This window comes from Bufo bufo, chromosome 2 (assembly GCF_905171765.1).
Source record: "Bufo bufo chromosome 2, aBufBuf1.1, whole genome shotgun sequence".
NCBI lineage: Eukaryota > Metazoa > Chordata > Amphibia > Anura > Bufonidae > Bufo > Bufo bufo.
This window is the reverse complement of record NC_053390.1, coordinates 272744014-272771820: the sequence shown is the minus strand read 5'-3', so window position 1 is coordinate 272771820 and position 27807 is coordinate 272744014. Positions and strand designations below refer to the sequence as shown.

General features: G+C 42.1%; 1 long non-coding RNA gene across 1 annotated transcript; it reads right to left on the bottom strand.

The window, feature by feature from the left end:
- Positions 1-1040: 1040 nt before the first annotated feature.
- On the bottom strand, positions 1041-27600 carry LOC120988821. Its single transcript, XR_005776185.1, has 3 exons — positions 27522-27600; positions 17866-18532; positions 1041-1145 (listed from the first exon to the last, which is right to left on the bottom strand). It is a non-coding gene; the product is annotated as an uncharacterized LOC120988821 (long non-coding RNA).
- Positions 27601-27807: the final 207 nt, after the last annotated feature.

Here is a 27807-nt window from a genome sequence, read left to right as displayed (position 1 = left end):
CGTATATATATACATATATGTATATATGTAGACACACACATACATATATACTTATATATACACACTCATGCACATACAAACGTATACAAACGTATAGATCTCAGATTCATGACATTGGTAAAGAGAGAGTAGAAGGTAGGTAAAGTAAGAGGGATATAAGGGATATACGACTGGTTGAGCAGATACCGTTTCTAATAGAGGGAGGACATGATGAAAAGAACAAGGCTATAGCATGAACCATTACTCATCAATAAGACATAAGGTAAAGTCAGGAATCAATGTGGTAGATAGGTTAGATTTAGTATGGTGAGCATAAGAAAAAGTATCTGTAGATAAATGGAGCAGCGGATTGAATATGGGTATGTAATGCCTGAATATATAGCAATGCATGAACTCACCGTGGCCGGTTGGCAAACTGCATGGTATAGGCGCTGTGCATGTGTACGTCTGTTGGCGTTTTAAGCCGAGCGGCCGGAAGTCATATCTGCGCTTTGACCTGTGTCCGGGTTCAGCGGGTCACATGATCGCCAGTGACGTCATGTGAGCCGTGTGACCGCAGGACACAGTGGGGCATGCGCACTGGGTGCTGGGACGGAGAAATAGAGAGTAACATTGTACTAGGCATGTGTACCGTGTTATGCCTTTTCCTCTCTTGGTGTGCCGTGGATTATCTCTATATATTCTGTGACTGAAGTCCTCTGCGAGCACCCACCACCATACTAAGGTGTGCAGATTCCACAATTTCCCTTAATGGAAGCAGGACAACAACACAGGAACTACAAGCTGGAACCTTCGCTGTAGAAAACTACAATATTGTTCAGGTATCACAGGAAGGAGGAAGCACCCTTATAAAGGTGGTGCCTGGCCGGGATTGGAGAGAAGGCAGAATCAGGTGCGTGCACGAACCCTTAAAGAAACAGGACGCGTGCGGCTCCTGCAAGGTGCAACTGAAGCTGTCGCCGCCTGCGACAGTGCAGGTAAGCAGATCTGGAGCCTGCAACGGAGAGGAGGAGCCTTGTGTGCAGTTCGACTGAGGTACAGCTGGTGGCTGCCAACTGCCATTGTTACAATGTCTTCCATATTAAGGCTATTAAACTCTTTCTATTAAGAACCATTGCAGTCTATGGTGGAAGTGACTCAAGTCCCTAGGGGAGCAAAAAGATGAGTAAAAAAAAAACATCATTATTATTGTATTAAAGTATTTATCCAGTACAGTAAATGCCGTAACAAAAAAAAAAATCTATATAGCTATTGGTTGCTCTCAACCACCCCCCCCCCCCCCTCCGCACCAAAAAAAAGAATAAAAAGTGATCAAAAAGTCATATATACCCCAAAATGGTATTAAGAAAAATTACAGATCGCCCAGAAAAAAATTCCCTCAGACAGCTGGAAATGTAAAAAAGTTATGGGTATCAGAATTTGAATATGCAAATAAAAAACTAGAAATTTGGTATCACTGTAACCGTACTGACTCACAGAAAAGAGTTACTGAGCGACATTTGCTAAGGCATTTATGCCACTATTGGGGCGTAAAAAAGTCCCAAATTATGGGGAATGCCAGATTTGCACCATAATTTGCAACTTTCCAAGCTTTTAAGCTTTAGAAAAGGGGTGAGACAAGGAACAGGCTTAGTCTACTTTCACACTCGCGTGTTGGCTTTCCGTTCGCGAGATCCGTTCAGGGCTCTCCCAAGCGGTCCAAAACGGATCAGTTTGCATTCTAATGCATTCTGAATGGAAAAGGATCCGCTCAGAATGCATCAGTTTGCATCAGTTCAGTCTCCATTTTGCTTTGATGAAACTGAGCCAAACGTTTTCACTGACACAATCTGGCACAATAGAAAACGAATCCGTCCCCCATTGACTTTCAATGGGGTTTTAGACGGATCCGTCTTGGCTATGTTAAAGATAATACAAACGGATCCGTTCTGAACGGATGCAGACGGTCGTATTATCTGAACGGATCCGTCCATGACTGAAAGTAGCCTTAGCGGGAGGGGGTGGGGCTGGATTTACTTTGATTTACACCAGAAACTAGCATAAGTTTTAGATGAAGCATACAGCAGCCCCTAGCTGGCGTAGACTTCCGTTTCTGGTGCATGGAGTGCCGGAGATGTGACTAATTTATTAAGAAGCATCTGGAGGTTAATGAGATGATATGTTTGTTGTACCTTGGTTTCAGATACTCACTGCCGGTTGTAGGATAACTAATCTAACAAATACAGGCCTTGGACTATTCATGCTATCTATACTTGCTGGGTTTCAGCTGATAACTGACTTCACAATGACATGTATTGACTTTTAAGCTGAGACTGATTCAGATCAGGATGCTTTGTAATATACGTCAATGACTTAATTGGCCCAAGTAGAGCTGTAAACCCGCTAATGTTTTGCAATGTAAATGAGAATAACTGTATACTTGTTTTAAAATTAGAATGGCCCTTATTAACACTTTGGTATCTTACCGGAAAGTTTCATCTCTTTTAATTTGAACTTTACGAAAAGCACTTTACTTTTGGAACACAAGCTGCAGGAAAACGTGGACCCTATTATAACTGTCTAATAAGACACTCGTGTCTTAAAGAAGTACTCTATTCTTGAGCATTTATGGCAAATCAACAGGATATGCCATAAATGCTTGATAGGTTAAGGCAGTACTACACTGGCCGATTGTCAGCCAGTCAATCGGTAACGAGCATTCGTAGGAACGCTCGTTAGTGATGATCTGGCAGTGTAACACAGCCACCAATTACCCGATCAATGAGCAAATGCTCGTTCATTGGGCAATCCAGATTTTTAAGCATGCTTAAAAATCATTGTTTGCTGGCGGAATATCGTGCTGTGTAAGACCGCTGGAAGACCGCTTCCTGCAAACAAATAGTCAGCATGGGGATGAGCGTGGTATAATGATCGCTCCTCCCTATACTGTGGAGGAGATGGCTACATGTAATAGCAGTGGCCTCCTCTACTGACGAGCAGGCGATTGCCAGGAAGGAACTCTTTCCTCCTGACAGTCACCTGGATAATCGCTTAATGTAATACTGGCCTTAGAGAGGTTCTTTTGAGACTCAAATCTATCTGGAGAGTGGGAATTTATGAGAATGAAGGAAAAAGCTGAACGTTGCTTGCTTGGCTCTTTTTGTACAATTTTGTACAATACAGAGCAATCTCAGCCATCACAGAGACCCCCCATTCTTCTGATAGGTAAATTCCAGAGGTGAAAACCACAGGCAACAAGCATTTCTATGGCATATTTCTTACCATTACCTTTCCTTACCATTTTCCTTTTCCTTACCATTACTTTGATAACAAACTACTGCATTTCTTGTAGGCATGCAATCCGGATATAATCCAGACAGAAAAAACACACACAATGAAAGCAGAAAAAACGGATTGAACATGCACTATTTTTTTTCTTGAACAGATCCTGACACAAGCCGTATTGCTCATGTGAAAGAGACCTAACACCCCTGTGCCAAAAGGCACCACCCAAAACCAGAAAACTGGGCTGAACTGACCCAAGGTGCCAGAGGATCCTCTGGTGGGCCCAGGCACCAATTCCATAATGGGCCCCAATGATCCAGGAAAAAAACATCAACTTTTGTCTGCCTTTGGAGACAATCATTTGCCACGAGGGTCTATTTCTTTGATTCAAAACCTATTAAACTTTATTGATGATAAAGGGATTAGGCCTCATCTGGTGATCCACAGGAACCCTACTCCAACACTCTTCCCCCTATCACATCAAGGCAAGCGTCAGTGTAACTACTGCCAGTGCAGAACCATTTGTGGCTTTCAATCTTGGCTTATGTTGTAGGTTTACATCAGTTTAGTGTCTGCACTGTGTCCGATTCCATGGGATGTCATGTATTCTGTGGATTTTTGGACCAGGGAGATAAATAATGAGCACACTGGAGCAGCCACAAGCAATTATGTGTGGAGACTAGGGTGTATCCTTACTGGATTCCATTATTGCAATCCAACTCATTCTGTACAGCACTAATTAACTGGATTAACCTGTTTGTCCAAATGCAAATCAAAGTGGCAGCGTCTAGAAATCAGTATGGCATCCCCCATGAAAATTATTGAACGTGTCACAGTGGGGCCCATTAGAATCCAGGAACAATGACATCACAAAGGGCCCCGGCTGCTTACCTCCCCTGGCATCAGCCATTACAGCTTCATTTGTTGGCTGGGTGTGCAATCATGCACATCAGATGATTTTACATTTATGGGTGAGTATATGTCAGCTGATGGTATGCGTCCATAGGGGGAGGGTCATAATTCAAAAAGGCACATTTGTGCAGATTGGAATACTGCTGCAGCGTATTTTGAGAAGTGCAGAACAGACAAGCCATCTCACCCATTTCTGATGGGTTGATGCTCTGGACTTGGAGAGTCTCTGCAGCCCCCATTGCTTCAAGAGGGGAGCTAGCATGGAACCATTTCTATTTGTTGTTTCTTGGTCCTTGTGTTTCAGTTTCACATCAGTTTAGTGTTTGTGCCACCCACCTTCCGTGTGAATATCATCCATTCTATGGATTTTTGGTTCAGTTAGATGGAGAACGAGCCTGTATGTATAATCCACGTACTATGCTGGTACTCCACTCCATGCGTGAAGACTAGAGTTCCACCTTGCTGAGTTCTGCTGTGCAATTCAACCCATTCACCATAGCACTAATTCATTGGATTGAGAGGTCTGTCCAAGTGCAAATCAGAGTGGCAGCCTCTAGAAAATCAGTATGGAATCTCCCATGACAATTTGCATTGTGCGTGTCAGCATCCAGGCACAATGACCTCACAAAGGGCCTTACCTGTTAACCCCCCTAATGGCAGATTCATAATTTGGCCAAGTGTGCAGCTTTTGTGTATGTGTGTGTCGGCCGGGGTGCACATCCATATAGGGAGGGACATTGGCCGAAAAGGCGGTTTTATGCAGATTGGAATACTGTTGTAGCATATTTTGGGAAGCAGAGAACAGATAAGCCATCACACCCATTTTTAATGAGATGGCCATTTGAATTTGGAGAGTGTATCATTGTATCCCACATTGCTTCAAGAGGGGAGCTAGAGTGGCCACTGCCAGTGGGTAACCATTAATGTTTGTGGCCCCTGTATTGCAGTTTCACATAAGTTTAGTGTTTGTGCCGCCCACCCTTCCGTGTTTATATCATACATTCTATGGATTTTTGGGCCAGTGTCTGTACAATCCACATGCAGTGCTGGTACTGCGATTGCCCAGAACAGCCGATCTACCTGGTTCAGGGTTTACAAAAGCAGGATCCAGCCCACCCGCTTTGGTGCAGCTGCAGGCAACTATGACTAGAGTACCTCCTTGCTGGTTTCCGCTGTGCAATCCAATCCATTCACTGCAGTGCTAATTCATTGGATTGACAGTTTTTTAAGTGCAATTCAAAGTGGCAGGCTCAGTATGGCATCCCTCATGAAAATTTGCATATACGAAGCACTGCAAATGTCACAGTGGGGCTCCTCAGAATCCAGGGATGATGACATCACTAAAGACCCCAGCTGTATACTTCCCTGGTGGCAGCCATGATAGATTAATTCATTAGTCAGGTGTGCAACATTGAACATCAGGTAAGGATGTGTTTGTGTTTTGGTCAGACAAGGATGCACGTCAGAGGGATGGTCGCGGTCCAAAATAGTGCTTTTGTACACATTGTAATACTGTTGTAGCATATTTTGGTAAGCACAGAACAGACAACCCACCTCACCCGATTATTTTGGAAAGGCCCTCTGGACTTGAAGAGTGCATCGGTGTGCACCTCCCTCCCATCACTTCAAGGTGGGCACTAAGCAGCAACCTCTGTTCGGAAACTATTTGTGCTTGTTGCCTCTTGGCCCCTATATTTAAGGTAGACATCAGTTTAGTGTCTGCACTGCCCCCCCTCCACTCTATGGAGTGCCATTAGTGTTGGGCGCGTGTGCTCAAGCGCGATGCTCGAGTCAGTGTATCTAAATCTAATTTAGCCTCTATTTCTGAAAAGTTCCTGGCAGTATTCGAACTCACAACCTTCTACATTAAAGCCAAGAATGTTAACCACTACACTATAGAGCTGCATTGCCAGTTACTTTAAAAAAATAATAACAAAATAAAAAATATGAGACTTCTGCTGTATAGGAATACTTACTAGTAGTAAGGCCATGCAGCTCTATAGTGTAGTGGTTAACATTCTGAGCTGTAATGTAGAAGGTTCTGAGTTCGAATCCCAGCAGAAACTTTTCATAAATAGAGGCTAAATTAAATTTATATATTTTATATTTTTTTAGTAATTGTAAAAAATGTGTAATTACTTAAAAAAAAATCTATCTATCGATACAATCATACTTCTGCACTTTATATGGTTGGATGCCCATTCAGTAGGTCAATTTTAGTATCCTCTTCCTACATTCCTCTTTACGCCATACCCATAATTTATATCTCCCAGGGGTGTACCGCACTTTGTATTTATACGTTTGTCATCTCGTTTTGGATCTTTTTTAACATGCATTTCAATAATATATATATATTTATAGCTAATTAGTCTCAGTGTTTTGTTATAGGTCTTTCCATGTTGCTGAGCTAGCTTTGCTAGAGGGGTTTATGTCACTTGTTGCTTTTTGTGTTTTCATGTAACCTAGTTTTGGTTTCTGATATATATGAATGCATAATATGTGGGAAACTACTACTGATGTTTTAGCCATAATATATTTACATATATTATAATATATATTCTAAATATATAATAATATATGTAAATATATTATGCCTAAAAACATATATATATATTTCTGACAGGATTTAAACTCACAACCTTCTACATTACAGCCCAGAGTGTTAACCACTACACTATAGAGCTACATGAGAACGGAGCTCATAGTACCAATAATAAAAATATATTTTTATTGTAACATGATTAAAAAGTATATATATGAAGAAATAAATAATATGCCGTTAAAAAGTGAGTGGAAGTGGAAACCCCCGGACGAAGGCACGCCGAAACGCGCGTTGGGGTAGCATCATCCTGGGTGATATAGCACATGGTCTTTTTTGGTGAATCTCTGCTCCTTTTTTACCTACACGGCATCTGACGCAGGATATTTCATACCTAGTCTCTACTGTGGTTTGCTCTTTACTTTATTCATGCTGCACTTGCAATGCAAACCCCGCTGTAGTTTTTTGCCATGTAGGTTTACTTTTGACTGATGACTCATCTACTATCTAGGATATTTTTTGGTCATTGTACCGTATATACTCTATTCCATTGACCATTATCTTTTACATTTGATACGTGTGCTATCCCAGGGTGGCGCTCTTTTTCTGCTTCCACTCACTTTTTAACGGCATATTATTTATTTCTTCATATATATACTTTTTAATCATGTTACAATAAAAATATACTTTTATTATTGGTACTATGAGCTCCGTTCTTCTGTTTTTTCTCTTGTTTCACTCGGGAGCTAGTACCGAGTTACAACTACGGGTGTCCCTTGTGGCTGTATTGGGTGGACACTGTTTTCCATTTTCCAATTGGACACCTATGGTCTGTTTTGTTTTTCTATAGAGCTACATGGCCAGTTACTAAAAAGAAAAATATATATATGATACTTCTGCTGTATAGGAATACTTACTACTAGTAAGTATTCCTATATAGCAGAAGTCAAAATGTTTTTTTTTTTTTTTTTTAAATAAAGTATCTAGCCATGCAGCTCTATAGTGTAGTGAAGGAAAAAGATAATCCAGCTCAGTTACGACTAAGGGTACACACCCGAAACGCGTCAATCTTGCCGTGCATATGATGGTCATGTCTGTCTACTGTTCATAACAATAAAGAAGAGCTGAAAGAGGAATTTATCTGTCTCCGGGATCCTTCCTTCAATTTTCCCTATAGTGTAGTGGTTAAGATTATTGGCTGTAATGTAGAGGGTTGTGAGTTCAAATCCCACCAGAAACTTTTCAGAAATAGAGGCCAAATTAGATTTAAATACACTGGGTGTCCCCAAGCACTGACTCCATATATGGACATAGCTATATATGGAGTCAGAGCAGGGACTCCTAAGCCAAACTAGAGTCCCGACACCCTCCCCTCTTCAGAGCAGGGGGTGCCTGGTTTAATGCTTGGGTTCTCCCATTGACTTCCATTGTGCTCGGGTGCTGTGTAGAGCACCCGAGCATTGGGAAGTGTTCTACACGAGCACTTTGGTGCTCGACCAACACTAAATGCCATACATTCTTTAGATTCTTATGCCAGAGGGCATATGCTGTGCTGACAACATGATACTGCAGGACTTCTGCAATCACCCTACCAGGTCCAGGTTTCCAGACCAGTGCTCCACTGCAGCTGCAAGCAATTGTACATGGAAACAAAGAAGACTCCTTGCTGGTTGCTGCTATTGCAGTTCAAACTATTCACCACAACACAAATTTATTGGATTGACAGGTCTTTCCAAATGCAAATGAAAGTGGCAGTCTTTAGAAAATCAGTATGGCATCCCCCATGAAAACTGGCATAGATGGAACACTGTGCTTGTCAAAATGGGGCCCTTCAGCATCCAGGGATGCTGGCATCACAAAAAGCCTTGGTTGCCTACCTCCTGGGAACATTGAGGGAACATTTGTGTGTGTATGTCAGCTGGGGTTACTTGTCCGGAGGGGGAGGGGCATATACCAAAAAGGTGCTTTTGTGCAGATTTGAATACTGCTGCAGTCAGTCTGTGTATTTTGGCAAATGCAGAGCAGACAAGTCACCTCACCCATTTATGAAGGTATTGCCCTCTGGACTTTAACCCCTTAAGGACTCAGCCCTATTTCACCTTAAGGACCAGGCCATTTTTTGCAAATCTGACCATTGTCACTTTAAGTGCTGATAACTTTAAAACGCTTTGACTTATCTAGGCCATTCTGAGATTGTTTTTTCGTCACATATTGTACTTCATGACACTGGTAAAATGAAATTAAAAAAAAATCATTTTTATTTATAAAAAAATACCAAATTTACCCAATTTTTTTTTTAAAATTGCAAATTTCCAAGTTTCAATTTCTCTACTTCTATAATACATAGTAATACCTCCAAAAATAGTTATTACTTTATGTTTGGATCATTTTGGGAATTATATTTTATTTTTTGGGGATGTCACAAGGCTTAGAAGTTTAGAAGCAAATCTTTAAATTTTTCTGAAATTTTCAAAAACCCAATTTTTAGGGTCCAGTTCAGGTCTGAAGTCACTTTGCGAGGCTTACATAATAGAAGCCACCCAAAAATTACCCCATTCTATAAACTACACCCCTCCAGGTATTCAATACTGATTTTACAAACTTTGTTTACCCTTTAGGTGTTCCACAAGAATTAATGGAAAATAGAGATACAATTTCAAAATTTCACTTTTTTGGCAGATTTTCCATTTTAATTTTTTTTTTCCGGTTACAAAGCAAGGGTTAACAGCCAAACCAAACTCAATATTTATGGCCCTGATTCTGTAGTTTATAGAAACACCCCATATGTGGTCGTAAACAGCTGTACGGGCACACGGCAGAGCGCAGAAGGAAAGGAATGCCATACGGTTTTTGGAAGTCAGATTTTGCTGGACTGTTTTTTTTGACACCATGTCCCATTTGAAGCCCCCCTGATGCACCCCTAGAGTATAAACTCCAAAAAAGTGGCCCCATTTTAGAAACTACGGGATAGGGTGGCAGTATTGTTGGTACTAGTTTAGGGTACATATGATTTTTGTTTGCTCTATATTACACTTTTTGTGAGTCAAGATAACAAGAAATAGCTGTTTTGGCACCGTTTTTTTATTTTTTTATTTACAACATTCACCTGACAGGTTATATCATGTGATATTTTTATAGACCAGGTTGTCACGGATGCGGTGATACCTAATATGTATACTTTTTTTTATTTATGTAAGTTTTACACAATGATTTCATTTTTGAAGCAAAAAAAATCATGTTTTAGTGTTTCCATAGAGCCATAATTTTTTACGTTTTTGGGAGTTTACCTTGGGTAGGGTATGATTTTTGCGGGATGAGATGACGGTTTTATTGGCACTATTTTGGGGTGCGTGTGACTTTTTGATCGCTTGCTATTACACTTTTTGTGATGTAAGGTGACAAAAAATGGTTTATTTAGCACAGTTTTAATTTTATGTTCATCTTTGCGGTTTGGCGATACCAAATATGTATACTTTTTTTTATTTATGTAAGTTTTACACAATAACAGCTTTTTTCAAACAAAACAAATGATGTTTTAGTGTCTCCATATTCTGAGCCATAGTTTTTTTTTTTTTTTGGGCGATTGTCTCAGGTAGGGGCTCATTTTTTGCCGAATGAGGTGACGGTTAGATTGGTACTATTTTGGTGGGCAAACGCCTTTTTAATCGCATGCTGTTGTACTTTTTGTGATGTAAGGTGACAAAAAAATGGTTTATTTAGCACAGTTTTTATTTTTTATTTTTTACGGTGTTCATCTGAGGGGTTAGGTTATGTTTATAGAGCCGGGCGATACGGACGCGGCGATACCTAATATGTATACTTTTTTTCCCCCTATTTTTTACCAATTTTTTTTTAAACTTTATTTGGGGAAAATGACGTTTTTGTTTATTTTTACTTGAAACTTTTAATTTTTTGGGGGGAAAACTTTATTTTTTCAACTTTTTTTTCATTTTATTTTTTGTCCCACTTTGGGATTTGAACTTTTGGGGGTATATTCCTTTACGCTCCTCCTCTCTCCTGCGGCGCAGTGGAAAAGGAGAGAGGAGGAGCGTAAACGGGCGGGCAGAGGCACACGGAGGGCGGGGTTATGAGCCGTTGGGGAGGTCCGGTCTTGGGCTCGGAAGATTGAGACGCCGCCCTGGGCACTTGAGAGGGCGCATTTACAGAACCTACAAAGTTCATTTTTGGCTGAAACAAGACTCCGGTATATGCAACAAAGGTACCGTTTTAAACTTCTGGGTGGCACATATAACGCTATTGGATCTGTCTAATAGGCTCAAATGTGGTGACAGACTCCCTTTAATGACCAGGCCACTTTTTACACTACTTTAACAGTTTATTGCTCGGTCATGCAACTTACCACCCAAATTAATTTTACCTCCTCTTCTTCTCACTAATAGAGCTTTCATTTGGTGGTATTTCATTGCTGCTGACATTTTTCCTTTTTTTGTTATTAATCGAAATTTAACGATTTTTTGGCAAAAAAATGACATTTTTCACTTTCAGTTGTAAAATTTTGCAAAAAAAACGACATCCATATATAAATTTTGCTCAAAATTTATTGTTCTACATGTCTTTGATAAAAAAAAATGTTTTGGTAAAAAAAAAATGGTTTGGGTAAAAGTTATAGCGTTTACAAACTATGGTACAAAAATGTGAATTTCCGCTTTTTGAAGCAGCTCTGACTTTCTGAGCACCTGTCATGTTTCCTGAGGTTCTACAATGCCCAGACAGTACAAACACCCCACAAATGACCACATTTCGGAAAGTAGACACCCTAAGGTATTAGCTGATGGGCATAGTGAGTTCATAAAACTTTTTATTTTTTGTCACAAGTTAGCGGAAAATTATTATTTTTTTATTTTATTTATTTTTTCTTACAAAGTCTCATATTCCACTAACTTGTGACAAAAAATAAAAACTTCTATGAACTCACTATGCCCATCAGCGAATACCTTGGGGTGTCTTCTTTCCAAAATGGGGTCACTTGTGGGGTAGTTATACTGCCCTGGCATTCTAGGGGCCCAAATGTGTGGTAAGTAGATCGAAATCAAAATCTGTAAAAAATAGCCGGTGAAATCCGAAAGGTGCTCTTTGGAATGTGGGCCCCTTTGCCCACCTAGGCTGCAAAAAAGTGTCACACATGTGGTATCTCCGTAGTCAGGAGAAGTTGGGCAATGTGTTTTGGGGTGTCATTTTTCATATACCCATGCTGGGTGAGAGAAATATCTTGGCAAAAGACAACTTTTCCAATTTTTTTATACAAAGTTGGCATTTGACCAAGATATTTATCTCACCCAGCATGGGTATATGTAAAATGACACCCCAAAACACATTGCCCAACTTCTCCTGAGTACGGAGATACCACATGTGTGACACTTTTTTGCAGCCTAGGTGGGCAAAGGGGCCCACATTCCAAAGAGCACCTTTCGGATTTCACCGGCCATTTTTACACATTTTGATTTCAAAATACTTCCCACACATTTGGGCCCCTAGAATGCCAGGGCAGTATAACTACCCCACAAGTGACCCCATTTTGGAAAGAAGACACCCCAAGGTATTCCGTGAGGGGCATGGCGAGTTCCTAGAATTTTTTATTTTTTGTCACAAGTTAGCGGAAAATGATGATTTTTTTTTTTTTTCTTACAAAGTCTCATATTCCACTAACTTGTGACAAAAAATAAAAACTTCCATGAACTCACTATGCCCATCAGCGAATACCTTGGGGTGTCTTCTTTCCAAAATGGGGTCACTTGTGGGGTAGTTATACTGCCCTGGGATTCTAGGGGCCCTAATGTGTGGTAAGTAGTTTGAAATCAAAATCTGTAAAAAATGGCCGGTGAAATCCGAAAGGTGCTCTTTGAATGTGGGCCCCTTTGCCAACCTAGGCTGCAGAAAAGTGTCACACATCTGGTATCCCCGTACTCAGGAGAAGTTGGGCAATGTGTTTTGGGGTGTCATTTTACATATACCCATGCTGGGTGAGATAAATATCTCGGTCAAATGCCAACTTTGCATAAAAAAATGGGAAAAGTTGTCTTTTGCCAAGATATTTCTCTCACCCAGCATGGGTATATATAAAAAGACACCCCAAAACACATTGCCCAACTTCTCCTGAGTACGGGGATACCAGATGTGTGACTTTTTTGCAGCCTAGGTGGGCAAAGGGGCCCACATTCCAAAGAGCACCTTTTGGTTTTCACCGGCCATTTTTTACAGATTTTGATTTCAAACCACTTCTCACGCATTCCGCCCCTAAAATGCCAGGGCAGTATAACTACCCCACAAGTGACCCCATTTTGGAAAGAAGACACCCCAAGGTATTTCGTGATGGGCATAGTGAGTTCATGGAAGTTTTTATTTTTTGTCACAAGTTAGTGGAATATGAGACTTTGTAAGGAAAAAAAATTAAAAAATCATAATTTTCCGCTAACTTGTGACAAAAAATAAAAAAAATAAAAAATTCTAGGAACTCGCCATGCCCCTCACGGAATACCTTGGGGTGTCTTCTTTCCAAAATGGGGTCACTTGTGGGGTAGTTATACTGCCCTGGCATTCTAGGGGCCCTAATGTGTGGTAAGTAGGTAAATGACCTGTGAAATCCGAAAGGAGCTCTTTGGAATGTGGGCCCCTTTGCCCACCTAGGCTGCAAAAAAGTGTCACACATGTGGTATCGCCGTATTCAGGAGAAGTTGGGCAATGTGTTTTGGTGTGTCTTTTTACATATACTCATGCTGGGCGAGAGAAATATCTCGGCAAAAGACAACTTTTCCCATTTTTTATACAAAGTTGGCATTTGACCAAGATATTTATCTCACCCAGCATGGGTATATGCAAAATGACACCCCAAAACACATTGCCCAACTTCTCCTGAATACGGCGATACCAGATGTGTGACACTTTTTTGCAGCCTAGATGCGCAAAGGGGCCACACATTCCTTTTATGAGGGCATTTTTAGACATTTGGATCCCAGACTTATTCTCACGCTTTAGGGCCCCTAGAATGCCAGGGCAGTATAAATACCCCACATGTGACCCCATTTTGGAAAGAAGACACCCCAAGGTATTCAATGAGGGGCATGGCCAGTTCATTAAAAAAAATTTTTTTGGGCACAAGTTAGCGGAAATTGATATATATTTTTTTTTTCTCACAAAGTCTCCCTTTCCGCTAACTTGGGACAAAGTTTTCAATCTTTCATGGACTAATTATGCCCCTCACGGAATACCTTGGGGTGTCTTCTTTCCGAAATGGGGTCACATGTGGGGTATTTATACTGCCCTGGCATTCTAGGGGCCCTATAGCGTGAGAAGAAGTCTGGAATATAAATGTCTAAAATTTTTTACGCATTTGGATTCCATGAGGGGTATGGTGAGTTCATGTGAGATTTTATTTTTTGACACAAGTTAGTGGAATATGAGACTTTGTAAGGAAAAAAATATATATTTCCGCTAACTTGGGCCAAAAAATGTCTGAATGGAGCCTTACAGGGGGGTGATCAATGACAGGTGGGTGATCAATGACAGGGGGGTGATCAATGACAGAAGGGTGATCAGGGAGTCTATATGGGGTGATCACCCCCCTGTCATTGATCACCCCCCTATAAGGCTCCATTCAGATGTCCGTATGTGTTTTGCGGATCCGATCCATGTATCAGTGGATCCATAAAAATCATACGGACATCTGAATGCAGCCTTACAGGGGGGTGATCAATGACAGGGGGGTGATCAATGACAGGGGGGTGATCAGGGAGTCTATATGGGGTGATCACCCCCTGTTATTGATCACCCCCCTGTAAGGCTGCATTCAGATGTCCGTATGCGTTTTGCGGTTCCGATCCATGTATCAGTGGATCCGTAAAAATCATACGGACATCTGAATGCAGCCTTACAGGGGGGTGATCAATGACAGGGGGGTGATCAGGGAGTCTATATGGGGTGATCACCCCCGTCATTGATCACCCCCCTGTAAGGCTGCATTCAGATGTCCATATGCGTTTTGTGGATCCGATCCATGTATCAGTGGATCCGTAAAAATCATACGGACATCTGAATGCAGCCTTACAGGGGGGTGATCAATGACAGGGGGGTGATCGGGGAGTCTATATGGGGTGATCACCCCCGTCATTGATCACCCCCCTGTAAGGCTGCATTCAGATGTCCGTATGCGTTTTTCGGATCCGATCCATGTATCAGTGGATCCGTAAAAATCATACGGACATCTGAATGCAGCCTTACAGGGGGGTGATCAATGACAGGGGGTGATCAGGGAGTCTATATGGGGTGATCACCTCCGTCATTGATCACTCCCCTATAAGGCTCCATTCAGACGTCCGTATGTGTTTTGCGGATCCGATCCATGTATCAGTGGATCCGTAAAAATCATACGGATGTCTGAATGGAGCCTTACAGGGGGTTATCAATGACAGGGGGGTGATCAATGACAGGGGGGTGATCAGGGAGTCTATATGGGGTGATCACCCCCTGTCATTGATCACCCCCCTGTAAGGCTCCATTCAGACGTCCGTATGTGTTTTGCGGATCCGATCCATGTATCAGTGGATCCGTAAAAATCATACGGACATCTGAATGCAGCCTGACAGGGGGGTGATCAATGACAGGGGGGTGATCAATGACAGGGGGGTGATCAATGACAGGGGGGTGATCAGGGAGTCTATATGGGGTGATCACCCCCTGTCATTGATCACCCCCCTGTAAGGCTGCATTCAGATGTCCGTATGCGTTTTGCGGATCCGATCCATGTATCAGTGGATCCGTAAAAATCATACGGACATCTGAATGCAGCCTTACAGGGGGGTGATCAATGACAGGGGGGTGATCAATGACAGGGGGGTGATCAGGGTGTCTATATGGGGTGATCACCCCCGTCATTGATCACCCCCCTGTAAGGCTGCATTCAGATGTCCGTATGCGTTTTGCGGATCCGATCCATGTATCAGTGGATCCGTAAAAATCATACGGACATCTGAATGCAGCCTTACAGGGGGGTGATCAATGACAGGGGGGTGATCAGGGAGTCTATATGGGGTGATCACCCCCGTCATTGATCACCCCCCTGTAAGGCTGCATTCAGATGTCCATATGCGTTTTGCGGATCCGATCCATGTATCAGTGGATCCGTAAAAATCATACGGACATCTGAATGCAGCCTTACAGGGGGGTGATCAATGACAGGGGGGTGATCGGGGAGTCTATATGGGGTGATCACCCCCGTCATTGATCACCCCCCTGTAAGGCTGCATTCAGATGTCCGTATGCGTTTTGCGGATCCGATCCATGTATCAGTGGATCCGTAAAAATCATACGGACATCTGAATGCAGCCTTACAGGGGGGTGATCAATGACAGGGGGGTGATCAGGGAGTCTATATGGGGTGATCACCCCCGTCATTGATCACCCCCCTGTAAGGCTGCATTCAGATGTCCGTATGCGTTTTGCGGATCCGATCCATGTATCAGTGGATCCGTAAAAATCATACGGACATCTGAATGCAGCCTTACAGGGGGGTGATCAATGACAGGGGGGTGATCACCCCCGTCATTGATCACCCCCCTGTAAGGCTGCATTCAGATGTCCGTATGCGTTTTGCGGATCCGATCCATGTATCAGTGGATCCGTAAAAATCATACGGACATCTGAATGCAGCCTTACAGGGGGGTGATCAATGACAGGGGGGTGATCAGGGAGTCTATATGGGGTGATCACCCCCGTCATTGATCATCCCCCTGTAAGGCTGCATTCAGATGTCCGTATGTGTTTTGCGGATCCGATCCATGTATCAGTGGATCCTTAAAAATCATACGGACATCTGAATGCAGCCTTACAGGGGGGTGATCAATGACAGGGGGGTGATCAGGGAGTCTATATGGGGTGATCACCTCCGTCATTGATCACTCCCCTGTAAGGCTCCATTCAGATGTCCGTATGTGTTTTGCGGATCCGATCCATCTATCAGTGGATCCGTAAAAATCATACGGATGTCTGAATGGAGCCTTACAGCGGGTTATCAATGACAGGGGGGTGATCAATGACAGAGGGGTGATCAGGGAGTCTATATGGGGTGATCTGGGGTGATCAGGGGTGAATAAGGGGTTAATAAGTGATGGGGAGGGGGGGGTGTAGTGTAGTGTGGTGCTTGGTGCTACATATTACTGAGCTACCTGTGTCCTCTGGTGGTCGATCCAAACAAAGGGGACCACCAGAGGACCAGGTAGCAGGTATATTAGACGATGTTATCAAAACAGCGTCTAATATACCTGTTAGGGGCTAAAAAAAACACATCTCCAGCCTGCCAGCGAACGATCGCCGCTGGCAGGCTGGAGGAGATCCGCTCGCTTACCTTCCGTTCCTGTGAACGCGCGCGCCTGTGTGCGCGCATTCACAGGAAATCTCGCGTCTCGCGAGAGGACGCGCCGGCGCGTCCAGGAGGAATCAATCAACCACCTCCATGACGCGTCGCGGTCCGGAGGTGGTTAAGCTGCATTTATGCAATTCCTTTTAATTTGCATTATTGAAAAAAATTGACTTTTGCAAGATATTCAAATTTTTCGAGTTTCACCTGTAAGTTTCACCTGTTTGATACACTTGCTGTGCTGGTCCTGCACTTTCCCAGGACTACCGCACCTACCCTACCTGGTTCAGGTTTCTAAAAGCAGAATCCAGCCCAGTACTTTGGTGCAGATGCAACCAGTCATGAATGTAGACTAGGGTTCCTCAATGCTGGAGCCACTGTTGCAGTCCAACCCATTAAGCACAGTGCTAATTCATTAGATTGACAATTTTGTCCAAGTGCAAATCAGAATGGCCAGCTTTAGAAAATCAGTATGGCATCCTCCATGAAAATTTGCCTATACGGAACACTGTGCGTGTCATAATGGGGCCCTTCAGCATCAGGGACAATGATATTACAAAGAGCCTCAGCTGTATAGCTCATTGGAGGCAGCCAAGACAGATTCACTTGTCGGTCAAGAGTGCAACCATGCACATTTGCATGTTAGGGAACGTTTGTGTGTGTGTTGGCAGAAGGTACACATCCACAGGGGCAGGGGCCTGGCCTGAAATGGCACTTTTGTGTAGATTAGAATACTGTTGCAACATATTTTGGCAGGTGCAGAATAGACAAGCCACCTCACCTGTTTATGATGGGATGCCCTCTGGACTTAATGAGTGAACTAGTACACCCCCCTATTGCTTCATGAGGGAGCTATAGTGACCTCTGATGGTGGTAAAACATTTCAGTTTCCTGTATCTTGTTGCATCACATCAGTTTAGTGTTTATGCCGCCCAGCCTTCCATGGGACACCATATGCGCTATACATTTTTCGGCCAGGGAGATGGAGATGGAGCCTGTCTGTACATTGCCGTGATGTGCTTGTATCACACTTTCCTAGGACCACTGCACCTGCTCCACCTGGTCCAGGTTTCCGAAAGCAGGATCCAGCCGGGTGCTCCAGTGAAACTGCAACCAATTTTGTATGGAGAATAGGATGCTTCCTTGCTGGCTTCTGCGGTTGTCATCCACTGCATTCACCACAATGCTAATAAATTGGATTGATAAGCCTGTCCAAGCACAAATCAAAGTGGCAGCTTCTAGAAAATCAGTATGGCATCCCCTTTGAAAATTTGCGCATATTGAACACTGCACATGTCACAATAGGGCCCCTCAACATCCGGGAACGATGACATCACAAAAGGCCCCAGCTGCTTATGATATTTATTCTGTTATGGTGGGTGTGCTAATGCTCAACCATGAAAACACTTGTCCTTCTACGGGACTCGGCTTTCAAATCCAGCTGACTTCTGCAATGTTAAGGTAAAAGAGGTCCTAACACGAATACCTGAATAACTGCTGCATACTGCAACTAATTTGTCATCAAAGAGTCTATGCAGAGGTTATAAACTTAGCGAATACAAAGTAACAGAAAATGGAAGTAGATAAAAAGAATCTACAAGACAATATGTCATGGTGATATTTTAATGATAGCTCAATTAAGGACTGCTATTTAGATAATAAAATGTCTGTCTTTTTAGAATCATCTTAAAGGGCAGCTTCTGTGGTATAGCTAAAAATAAATACTAAAAAGTTATGCTCCATTAATTTATATGTGAACAGGTCAATATTCTTATAAATCTCCTTCCTCCGGCGCAAAAGATAAATCATATACTGTCAGGGCTAGAGGCAGCGCTTGAGAAATAGTAACAATAACTGTTATTTTCCTACACCCTGCTGACAAAGCAGTAACGGATTCCTACTGATGTCAATTCTCTTAAAACATTATAATGTTAATTGGTGCAGGAGACAATCTCCAAATATAGTGATCTTGACTATTCAATGCCACAAAAAAAAAAATAACATTTGAAGAGCCTCTACTTTTTCTAGGACTAATAGCCGTTTTTTGTAAAATATAAGAAAAAGAATTGGATCGCACATCCTCAATACTATGCGTTTATCTAATAACTGCTTCTCAGCATAATTTACATCGCTTCTCAGCGCAATTTATCGTATACCTACCTCTATGCTGCATGCTAACATGAGGCATTAGTATACAATTTGATCAAAAGCATAGTCCCACTCACCGCGACAAGGTTGCCTCTTTGAATGGGACCCTATTCTAAATTTGGCGCAGCGCTGCATGGCAACCACCGACGCCACAGCACCGCACCAGCAGGCAGAGGGACCCAGCAGTCAATCAGCACCCCCGCTGTCTGGCAAAGCCACCCTGGCACTGGGCCCCACCAACCTACCAGCACAGCACCGAAGCAACAATGGCCACTGTGCAGTACTGCACCATGTGAACAGGTATGGAACTCACCTTATCACATACTCTCAGGAACTCCAACTGAGAGGTAGGAATGTATACCGTTATGCAGACTCCTGCTAATTATAAGCACCTGGGCCGAATGGGGAGGAGTGCTGATACCAGGAGGGTATGCAGTGCTGCACGGCGGCCATTGTTGCTTTGGTGCTGTGCAGGTGGATTGGTGAGGCCCAGTGCCATGGTGGCTTTGCCAGACAGTGAGGGTTCTGTTTGACTACTGGGTCCCCCTGCCTGCTGGTGCAGTGCTGCCGCGCAGCCCTGCGCCAAATTTAGAATAGGGTCCCATTCAAAGAGGTAACCTTATCACGGTGAGTGGGCCTATACTTTTTGATCAAATTGCATACTAATGCCTCATGTACAGCATGCAGCATAGGGGTAGGTATACGATCAATTGCGCTGAGAAGCGATGTTAATTATGCTGAAAAGCAGTTAGATAAAAGCATAGTATTGAGGATGTCCGATACAGTTCTTTTTCTTAAATTTTACATGTCTAATAGCCTTTTTTATGGCGAACTGGAGAAGCCATACAGATGGAGTAACTTCTGGACCCCAATGCAAAATATGTTACAGGGTATCCCACTTACCATGTGCCATTTGTAACACTGGTGTCATCTTATGAGGTAAAGGGGCACTTGGGCTCTATCATGTACAAGGGTCTGAAAGATACCTATGAACTCTATAGCTAAACCGCTTACAGATATAGCATACTAGGATTACCGATGATAATCATGTTTTATACTTTGTTAACATACAGCTTACCATTTAAGTTGCCTCTTCGTGGGTCATTTTATTAACCTAGAGTCTTGGTTCATGAATACTGTATATTGCCATAACTAGTGCCACTGTCACCACAACAAGAGTAAGAGACATGGAACATGGGGGACTGTAACTACATGGCAATTCAAAATCTGACCTCATAAGGGAAGGTGGCAACCCCTAAAGGCACATGAATAGTTGTGATTAGTGGAGATCCAGCATCTGTTACAGTTAAGATACTAATTAATAGAAAATTTGCTGAAAAAGGCAACTTGGAGAATACCGTAGTTCATATATGGAGGCATTTTTAATAGCCATGTTTTAATGAGAAAGAAGAACTTGAATGGAAACTGCAGTTCCCTCTCCCTGCAGATACTATATATCTAAAACATAGTATAGAAGGAAGTTGCAGTTGATTGTATGCTGCCCATTTGCCTTCTGTCTTTGGACAGTTCAAGTTACCACAATGGTGTATTAGAAAATAAATTGTGGCTGCTATGCCCTGAAGCTTAAGCAGTATAATGTCTGTCTATTGTTGCTGTTTACAGTTATAACAGATGTGGTTGATGGATGACCCAGAGTCTATGCCCTGCAGTTCAGTTATGAATACAGTTACTTTTGTGGCTACTCTCTAGGTCTTAATGATTCTTGGAACTGAAAGGGGCAGAAAGCACATGAAAAATTAATACTGCTGCTCACCACATCACATATGGTTTAAGAAATACAGCCAGGGATGTCCAGGCCAGAAAGTCAGTTCAGTTGCCATACAATAGTTTGTATATTCGTTTTTTTCTATATTTGTGCACCAGAGTGTATGGATACAATTACTGGAAAATATTTTAAATATACAAATTATGCAACAAATTAGACAAATCTTACAAATGATTTAAGGCAAAGAATATGATGTTCCCTTAGACAATTCATTTTAGTTATAGCTTATGTAGCATCCCTTCAGAGGGTTTACCCATAAGATAATACTAAACTACAGGTCATCATCCAGAACCAGTGAAAGCAAACTCAAAAAACACTACAAATCTTTCTACACTCCTAGGTGTTCATCAGAGGCTGCTGTGAGGCTGGAGGTACTTGGCTTCTAGGGACCAAGGTTACATCTGCGGAGTATGGCAACAGAAAATGGATGCAAACTCACAGGTAGCCAACCTACCCGGATGATCAAAGGGAAAACAGCCAGCTAGCAGGAATAAAAAAAAAATAGAAGCCAAATTAGTAGACAAGAGGTTACTCAGGAGCCAACCCAAGTTGGAATATAGAGGATATCTAAGGAGGAATAGAGTATGAGCACTGAGTACAGGAGCCATGATAAATACAAAATCACAAACAATGACCCAGGGTCTGGGCTCTCTGATAGGGTGACCAGCCAGGGCTAGACTGGTTGGTATGACAGCCATCCAGGAACAACCATATGACTGGCGCACTTCCAGCTCCCAGCACTACATGGACTCAGCAGGGTACAGAGACAGATACCGCCAGATCATGGTTAGGCAAGTTCATGACATTAAATGGTCACTAACTTTACACACTTACCTAACATAAATTAATATTACAGGTAAATATAAAAGACTTTCTAAAATATCTGAGAAAATGTCTCTTTTTCCACATATCAGCTCTCCCCACTCCTCCTAAACTATTTTTTTCTGTCTCGAGAAGGGCTCTCAGCTCACAATCCCCTTCTCTATAGACTTCTATTGTCAGCATGCAATTTGTAAATTGACAGTCGTTCTCTCCATCTTGGGGATTATTAGTTTACAAAGGGGTATCAAAAAACTGATAAGTGGAAAAAGACATTATTTTCTAAGATATACAGTAATACAGAGTTTCTTATTTTCATCTGTACTATTGATTTATACAAAGTTGTGTGAGCCAGGGATCCAGCCTACTGGAAACACTAGTGATCAGTTATTGTCAGCAGAAGCAACTGGTGGAGTGGGCAACCTCTTAAACATTATTTTATTAAAACTAATATTTTCATATTCCATATTTTTCATTGGATAACTTCTTTTTTCTGTGGGAGGTAGTAAATGCATTGTTTTACGGGCAAGTCATCTAGTTGCACATGATATTAAGTGTCAAAAAAAAGTTTCAGAAAGCAACACTTGAGAATAATCCCAGAAAACACAGCACAAAAACCAAAGGCTTCTCCCACCACATACACTGCGTGCAGAATTATTAGGCAAATGAGTATTTTGACCACATCATCCTCTTTATGCATGTTGTCTTACTCCAAGCTGTATAGGCTCGAAAGCCTACTACCAATTAAGCATATTAGGTGATGTGCATCTCTGTAATGAGAAGGGGTGTGGTCTAATGACATCAACACCCTATATCAGGTGTGCATAATTATTAGGCAACTTCCTTTCCTTTGGCAAAATGGGTCAAAAGAAGGACTTGACAGGCTCAGAAAAGTCAAAAATAGTGAGATATCTTGCAGAGGGATGCAGCACTCTTAAAATTGCAAAGCTTCTGAAGCGTGATCATCAATAATCAAGCGTTTCATTCAAAATAGTCAACAGGGTCGCAAGAAGCGTGTGGAAAAACCAAGGCGCCAAATAACTGCCCATGAACTGAGAAAAGTCAAGCGTGCAGCTGCCAAGATGCCACTTGCCACCAGTTTGGCCATATTTCAGAGCTGCAACATCACTGGAGTGCCCAAAAGCACAAGGTGTGCAATACTCAGAGACATGGCCAAGGTAAGAAAGGCTGAAAGACGACCATCACTGAACAAGACACACAAGCTGAAACGTCAAGACTGGGCCAAGAAATATCTCAAGACTGATTTTTCTAAGGTTTTATGATGAAATGAGAGTGAGTCTTGATGGGCCAGATGGATGGGTCCGTGGCTGGATTGGTAAAGGGCAGAGAGCTCCAGTCCGACTCAGACACCAGCAAGGTGGAGGTGGAGTACTGGTTTGGGCTGGTATCATCAAAGATGAGCTTGTGGGGCCTTTTCGGGTTGAGGATGGAGTCAAGCTCAACTCCCAGTCCTACTGCCAGTTTCTGGAAGACACCTTCTTCAAGCAGTGGTACAGGAAGAAGTCTGCATCCTTCAAGAAAAACATGATTTTCATGCAGGACAATGCTCCATCACACGCGTCCAAGTACTCCACAGCGTGGCTGGCAAGAAAGGGTATAAAAGAAGAAAATCTAATGACATGGCCTCCTTGTTCACCTGATCTGAACCCCATTGAGAACCTGTGGTCCATCATCAAATGTGAGATTTACAAGGAGGGAAAACAGTACACCTCTCTGAACAGTGTCTGGGAGGCTGTGGTTGCTGCTGCACGCAATGTTGATGGTGAACAGATCAAAACACTGACAGAATCCATGGATGGCAGGCTTTTGAGTGTCCTTGCAAAGAAAGATGGCTATATTGGTCACTGATTTGTTTTTGTTTTGTTTTTGAATGTCAGAAATGTATATTTGTGAATGTTGAGATGTTATATTGGTTTCACTGGTAAAAATAAATAATTGAAATGGGTATATATTTGTTTTTTGTTAAGTTGCCTAATAATTATGCACAGTAATAGTCACCTGCACACACAGATATCCCCCTAAAATAGCTAAAACTAAAAACAAACTAAAAACTACTTCCAAAAATATTCAGCTTTGATATTAATGAGTTTTTTGGGTTCATTGAGAACATGGTTGTTGTTCAATAATAAAATTAATCCTCAAAAATACAACTTGCCTAATAATTCTGCACTCCCTGTATGTGTTAGGTTAGCGTTTCTAGCATGGAAATCTGTTTCCCTGACTATATTACTATATTTTTCTGCTTATTGTGTAGGCTGTGTAATGAATGGCACTGTAATTACAAAATCTCCTGCCGGCAACTGTTTAATATAATATGTAGTGTTAAAGTAGTACAACTTAACACAAATCTAAGGTCTTAAATGCAATCTGGCACCAGGAAGTTCACTGTTAAACCAGGCCATGGGCGTAACTTCCAGGGTAGCAAGCATAGCAGCAGCTATGGGGCATCAATAACTAACAGGGCCATCTCCGCTCAGACATATGTGCACTTTGTGATGTATATGGCCAATAAAGAGTGCATTACTTTTTGCATTATTTCTGTGTTGTGGCATCACTGACTCATTTCTGTACATTACCATGCCTATATCACTGTGAGCCTTATTACTGTACTGTGACATCATTGTGAACATTATGTCTGTGCTGTAACTTCACTGTGTATGTTATTCACCATTGTGACATCACGGTCTGCATTATCCCGGGGCATTAGGAAAAACAAAAAAAAACATATGTTTCTCATATTTATGCTACTTTGGGCTCCATACATCCTTGGTATGCCCCTGAATCCGGCACAATACCTTGTAGGGCTACCTCAGCTAAACGTAATGATATCTTTCACTTAGCTTTCTGCTGTTTCACTCTGGAGAATAAGTTCTTTTAATGCAAATGAGCAGTTTAGTGCATCAAGGCCGGACTCAAGACATTTTGTGTACCTTGCTGCTCCTGCTTAATTTGCCAGCCCCTTACTCATGTGCATATGGATTAAAAGTACTATTCCTCCAGAATGAAGCAATGGATTGCCTGGTTAACAGTACATTTTTTGGTGACAGACCTTCCTCTCGCTCTTCTCTCCTTCCCAGTGAGCCTGGCTAGTGTCCTGTTTGGCTGCTTTCACACTAGCGTTTCAGGGTCCGCTTGTGAGATCGGTTTCAGGGCTCTCACAAGCGGCCCAAAACGGATCAGTTCAGCCACAAGGCATTCTGAATGGATAAGGATCCGTTCAGAATGCATCAGTTTGGCTCCGTTCAGCCTCCATTCCGCTCTGGAGGCGGACACCAAAACGCTGCTTGCAGCGTTTTGATGTCCGTCTGACGAAACTGAGCTAAACTGATCCGTCCTGACTTACAATGTAAGTCAATGGGGACGGATCCGTTTTTACTGACACAATATGGTGCAATTGAAAACGGACCCGCTCCCATTGACTTTCAATGTAAGTCAAAACTGATCCATTTCCATTATCATGAAATATTTTTAATTTTTTTCATGGTAATGCAAACTGATCCATTCTGAACGGATACAAGCGTTTGCATTATAGGTGCGGATCCGTCTGTGCAGATACCAGACGGATCCGCACCTAAACGCAGGTGTGAAAGTAGCCTAAGGTGTGCTGTTATATGTACTGTATGTACTGTATACTGACTTCTGACTGTTTCTTGGAATTGACCCTTCTGTACCTGACTGGACATCTGCCTGATCTCTGTACTTAACCTGAGCTGCCTGCCCTGACCTTGGACTGTTTATCGGATTGCTCGTACTCTGCCTGCCCTGACCTCAGTCTGTCCCTGACTACAGTTTGTGCTCTGCACCTGTTTCTCAGAGATTATTCCAGGAGATAGGGTCTGGTGATTCCCCTTGCTGCAATGTTCATGTGCAATCCCTGTAAAGAGTGAAAATCATGGGACTGCCAGGATAACAGCCTTAGGAGTAGCCCAAAGACTTACACAGTAGTTCCACACCCACTGTGAACGAATACGGTTATTAATGCATTGCATTTGATAATTTTTAAGAAACCATTATTGTTACCTAGAATTTATTATATCTGTATAATCTTCACATTTTATTCCAAAATTCCATTTTAAAGGGGAACAGAACCAGACCAGATCAGTTTTGACCTTTATGTGATCCTATATACCACACATCTACCCAATCTGTTTTAAGAGGAGAAGCATTGATTTTCTTGAGGAGGATATCAATGCTTGATACACTATCACATTTTTCCTTTGCATTCTTTCTAGTTGCTGAATTTTAAATATTGTATAGTACGATAAAATCAACCATGTGCTATAGTAGTACGGTAATTTATAAGGATTGGATTCTGGTAATAAGCTACAAGGACCGTTGGGAGATCAAACTTACCGCACATGACAATGTAATTGCATCTCATCAGACTTTCTGAGTATGGATTTCTAGAACACAGGCTGTTGTATGTAATATATTTGTAAACTGCTCCTATATTGTAAAAGAGGGCTTGTCACCTCCCCTAACATGCCTTGCATGCGTTGGAGCAAATACTTGTACTTGCATTCCCCCTTGTAATACGGAACATATATTCTTATAACTCTGTGTTGTACCGTTCCTGTATTATTGCTTTAAAGGATAACTGTCACACTTAGACCCTAATTAAAATTTTCATATATGTAGTTACTAATAACATGATATTCCAGAATCAGTTAATATTTGACTGACTTACCCCATATTTAATAAGATTCAGCCCTTAGCAACCAGTCTGCATAAAACTGCAATTTCACTATTCAGTTAAGATGGCCGCCACTGCCCTCAGCCTGAGGCTAATCCCGCTTGCCCTCACTAGCCAGTAACAATAGCCCCCCAAAAGTGTCAGTAACCAGAGCCATCCCCCCTAAAGGGTTAATCTCCTGCAGCACAAAGGGGTCCTCTTACCACATGTTGCTTTCATTTATACACTGAGCAGACGGCAGATCTCCCTTCCCTGGTGTGCGCTGCTTCCACTCTGCATTCTCCAGCTCTGCTGAGTGAGGGAGCGTCTGCCAAGCGCAGGGACAGGGAGAAGTGCACACAGCCCAGGCACTGTTATCAGCTGCTGGGGAGGACCTGGCTTTAATCATTAACTTACACTCCCTGGCTGTCAGTAATCTGACCTTGCACGCAGCCTGCTTCTGCGTCCTCCGTCCTTCAACAGATAGACGGACCATGCCTAGCAACCCTATTTTAAGCACAGGTAAAAGTAGGCAGTACAGGGAACAAAAATGTGGAATTAAGGGGTAATTGAATACACAGTGAAAAGTTGAAATAGGGCCACCAAGGAGATATTAATGACCATAATCCAATACTCCAAAAAAAATAAAAATACGACAGTTATCCTTTAAGAAGTCATTAAATAATTGCTAACTGGGTAGTACCAGTTGAGAGTGTGTCCCCGCACAGTCTGACAGTATCCAATAAAAAATAATGATTATGAAAGGAGTTGCAGCAAATTAGAAGAAGATGGCTGATTTCTTTGAAAAGTTGTACCACACCTGTCCATGAATTGAGTTGGTTTTGAAGCTCAGGTCCTTTGAAGTGAAAAAGCACTCACAATCTGTGGACAAGTAAAACACATATATTTGGAAGAAATAAACCAGTTTTTGTACAACCATCTAAGCAGAATGAATATACCACATTAACCCAAAGAAAAAGGGTTAACCTACCTCGATGTTTGTGTTAAATCATAGACAGTTCAAGACTGATTCAGGATTGGAAAAGACCATGTCAACACTGCTAATCTCCACAAAGAGTGGTTATCTCCAGCAGCTGTTTGCTGGATGTGCAAGTTATTGCTCATGTTCAGGGCTTGCCTACGTACTGTGAAATTTTGGCAAGAGATGGAATGTGAAAAAGCAGCCAAATTCACAATGCTGCAAAAACAAATTACACAACTAGATATTTATGTGTTATCCAAAATCGATAAAAAAAAATCTTAACATTTAAATGAAC